Source organism: Oreochromis niloticus, unplaced genomic scaffold (assembly GCF_001858045.2).
Source record: "Oreochromis niloticus isolate F11D_XX unplaced genomic scaffold, O_niloticus_UMD_NMBU tig00007918_pilon, whole genome shotgun sequence".
NCBI lineage: Eukaryota > Metazoa > Chordata > Actinopteri > Cichliformes > Cichlidae > Oreochromis > Oreochromis niloticus.
The window spans coordinates 5,067-9,477 of record NW_020328846.1 but is presented as its reverse complement, the minus strand read 5'-3'; the positions used below and the strand labels follow the sequence as shown (position 1 = coordinate 9,477).

At 43.1% G+C, this 4,411-nt stretch overlaps 1 long non-coding RNA gene across 1 annotated transcript; it reads right to left on the bottom strand.

Annotated features, from left to right (window-relative positions):
* Positions 1–2,555: 2,555 nt before the first annotated feature.
* Positions 2,556–4,092, bottom strand: LOC112845573 (uncharacterized). The gene is made up of 3 exons (XR_003218415.1): positions 3,958–4,092; positions 3,753–3,806; positions 2,556–2,851 (listed from the first exon to the last, which is right to left on the bottom strand). It is a non-coding gene; the product is annotated as an uncharacterized LOC112845573 (long non-coding RNA).
* Positions 4,093–4,411: the final 319 nt, after the last annotated feature.

Here is a 4,411-nt window from a genome sequence, read left to right as displayed (position 1 = left end):
GTCACGGTCCCTGAAATTTAAAAATGAAAGCTTCCACGGAAAACCCTCTTTTGCCCTATGTCAGCTTAGCACAATTAGACATGCACAATGAAGTTGTGCATTGTCTCTTAAAAATTCACAGGCTTCTCCCTGGAGTAGTTTCACTCCAGGCCCTGTCATAATGAAAAAAAAAAACATTAGCCAGTGGTGTGTCCTGCTGTAAATCATGTGATTAGATCCCACGATTAACCCTTTGCTGTGGAAAAATAGATGTTATGCACACTTTCTCACAGTGACCTCTGCACTGCAAACATACAAGGTCATGAATAACACACCGCTGGTAAATTCAAAGACATAGAAAGTGGCAATTAAAAGGTTAAATCAGCACGGCCAAAGCCCATGCAACCTGTTGCTGTCATCTTTCTGCTCCTGTAAAAAGAAACATACATACATACATCCACCCTTTTGTCAGGTCAAGGTTTTGTCAGTCCAGTCAGTCCCCATTTTATTTGCTGACAGTAGAACCTCGTGACGCAATAAGTTTCTACTGCCAGCAATGACGTCATTTCAAAAAAGAAAAAAAGAATTTAGACTGGATTACCTCGCTGAATCCTTTTGGCAGGGACTTGTTTCTGGTTGTCCCAAATAAGTGGCTTTCTCCCGAGCCCATTTTAATTTTTTGGAGAAACTCACTTGCGATTGTTCAACATGTTGTGTAGCGCTTTCGATCCCGATCTTGCAGGCCTGCTTCAAAAGAGAAAATTGCCAAACAAAATCTCAGTGCACTGTTAAAAATCAGGCCTCTTTTTAGAAGTTGTCTAAGCATGCTCTTAGAATGATAGATCAAAACAAAACTGATTGGCAGTTTCAAAGTGGTACCAAAGGAAAATGCAAAATCCCCAAAACTTTCATCCACCAGTCACACACCTCACACAACAACATTCTATTAGATAATGAGTTTTGTTTTCCCCCATGTACCCAGATGTGTGCCATGATAAGACCTCCCCACACATCAGAAACAAGAAACTCAAGAATCTATTAGTCCCCACTCATCTGACCCCCTGCAGCATTCTGTTCACCCTTGCAATAATTCAATCATCCTTCCCAAAATAATACTAGTTCACTAGTCTATGTATCACTTCTTAACCCACTAAGTGAACCGGACAAGATGATGGTAACAGCAATGCATGCTTAAAATACTATTTGGTCTTCATGAGCTTCATTGCATGTGTGTTTGTGTTAGTAGGATCAATGCATTTTCTGTTTGTGTAATTTTTGTGTACCTCTCCTCTTTGCGGTGCTCCAGACACTTTTCAATTCTCCACGCAAGGCAGTCGTTTTTCTTCCCAGTTTCCTAAACCCAAATTTCATTTCCCACACTAAAACAGCCATGTTCTCCCCTGCTCCTTCCACTGTGGTCTCATCTCATCTCTCCCCTTGCAGCAGTCCAGTGAGAGTCAGTTGTCTTTCAGCTTTGTCCTGTGTTTTCCACTGTCTCATCTTGCCATTTGTTCCAAAGTGGCAAATGTCCAACTCAGTCAAGTCTTTTCAAAGGTCCATTCACACACAGTGAAGTTGCAGCTCGTTCTAAATGCACATCCATCCATCCAGTCATGATGATGCCATTTTTCTCCTTGCTGTCGCTGTCTTGCACAGCTGCTGCTGCTGCTGGACCTTCACTGCTCAGGACACTGCTGTGAGCTCTTGATATCCATCTCGTTGTTCTGGAACTGCATTTCTTGTCTTCAGGAGAGATTCTTGGAGCTTGTTTTCTCAGGGTGACAAACACATGGAAGTTAAGCTGTAAAACAATTCAGCCAAAACTTGGCTTGAGTGTTTCTAATGATGTTAACCTATAATTTTCTTCCGACTGCTGCACGTGGAAAATTGATCCGGGTCTGTTCCTCACCTGCAAGTGACACACTGAGACATTTTGATCATTGTTCTCATTGCTTAAAGAAACACGTCTCCCCTCTCTGGTTCTGAAGTCCCCTTTCTTAAAAACCCAGAGAGATTGTAGTTGTTCTACATTGAAATCACCAAACCCTCTTCCTATTTTTTTTACTTATTTTCATCAACAATTCTGCTAAAAAGAAATTTTTTGTGTGTCCACACTAGGGGAGCTGGTGGTCTGCAGGACCACCACCTTCCGCTAGTTGGAGACGAGACGACTTTTACACTCCTCTTTTTTCTTTCTTGTTTTTGTTCCCCATTTTCAACATTTTGAACCCAATTTTTCACTGTTTTTTTTTTTTTTTTTTTTACACACACATCAACTTTTCCCACACAACCATTCTCTGCAATCTTACACACCACACATTTACTCAGTTCTTACCATACAGTCACACATTGAGTTTTGTCCCTGGCCGCCTGGTGAAACGTCTGCCGCTCTACTGGATCTAGATCCCATTTTACTACACGAGGCGTCCCCCGTGAGGCCCTTGCCTTCTACGGACCAAGGAACGAACACCACCACTCCGTGCACTATAGTATGCAGAAATGGACTCCGACAGCGTACCCGAACCGCTGTCCCTGTGGCGTACTTGGATCGAACACAGGTCTGGGCCGGCTTCCCCAACAGCGCGCTCGAGCCAATGTCCTTGTGATGGACCGTACCCAACACAAGCCTGGGGCCTCAAACCACCAGGATTTCCTCCCGGAGACTCGAACTCCGGGGGCAACCAGCGTACTATTCAAAGAGGAATAGCAGATCACATGCGCTCACAGTGATCTGCACTGCCAGCAGTCCCTCACCTGCATCTTTGCCATCAATGTTGAACTTCACTGGCAGAGAGCTGGGCACTCCAGTGGTTTTAAGGCCGGATCCACTTGCACGCACCTTGCTGGCATCATGGGTGGGCAGCACCTTCACCTTGTAAGGGTGGACAAAAGGGAAGAGAAGAACAACACGCTCACAAATGAAAGGAGCCTCATTTACAGAACCCAGTAAACCACACAAAGACTTTTCCATTTTTAAAGCTGGCCAGAGTGCAACACTGTAACATGTAACACCTAGAAGGTTCAGATGGTTGCAGTACTTTGCTCATTTGGATCAAAAGTTTGGGGGAAAATCTTTCATTAAATCAAGTGATTGTAATGCTCTTGCTTCCGTTGTGTAGTTAACCATCTATCATTTTAGATGTTTCATTAGCAGCCTGATGAAATTAGCTGTGTCGTTAGCCCACTTCAGCCATCCAAACAGATGACCATCTAAGGTGAATTATGCAGATCACTAGCACAGTACACAGATTACCACTTCTTATTCCAGCCAGACTTGTTGTTACTTCATTCTAATCATGCAGGAACAACAAAGATTTATTCCTACTGGCTTTTTAAAATGTGCTTCTTCTATTCTAGAAAAACAAAAACATGTTATCACAGGCTTTTGTTTTTTTCAATGACATCTGTGTTGGCTGTGTCAGTTGCAGGCAAACATTTATCATAATGGTTAGATATTAGGAAATAGCTTAAAATTAGTGCATATTTAACTTGTTACACTGCCTTGATGTTACCTGCATGGGATCTCTCATCAGCATATGACTGTACCCTGGATGATGATATGTGAGGAGCTTGAACTTGATTCGCTAACAGAAACTAGCTAGCTTAGCGCACATGTCTTGTGGCAAGATATATGCACCTAAATGATTTAAGTCATTGGCTGTTCTGCCAAATTGCCACCAACCTGCAACTTTGTGAGCTGACTGTTTCGGGATTTTTGTGTTTTACACAACAAAAGAAAAGAAAAAGATCTACAGATTCAGGCATTTCCTTACCTGTGGTAGTCGCGTAGAATGACGTCACTGACAATGGTTTAAGATGAAAACAAACTTTCTCAAACAAAAAAAAATTTAAAAAAACAAAAAAGAAGAAGTGAGTCGGCGTGTCATCTTTACCGAGCACCATACATGTTTTGCCTCACATTAAAATTATTATTTTTCCTTTTCAAAAATAATTCGTGTTCAGAGAAGTCAAATATACCACATTTGCACTAATTCCACGGCCTGGCAGGTGGCGCAGAGCACTTGTCGCCGGCCCCTGGCACCTTGAAGTACAGACGGGCGATGGTTCGAGTCTCACTCATGCCGAGTCCTGTCTAGAGCTTCGGTCTGCTAGGGGATTCCGGTCTGCGCCGGGAATCCCGACCTTTTTTTGCCTTTTCTGTTTTTCTTTTTTTGGGTGTTGGGGCCTTTATTTACAAAGCTGGGACTATCTCCGTTGTCATGGCTACCAACAACAACGCCAGCTTGGGGAGACCGGAGACCCGATAAGCACAGACTCATTCATCCTTTATCCACTTTCTTTTCACTGCTGCTGCTGCTGCTGCTGCTGTGGGAAACGCTGGGACTTGTGTGGCTATGCAGTTTTTGCCTTGTTGGGACCAGTCTTGAATTTTACACATTTGATAAGTGAAGACTGGATGTTTAGTGACCAG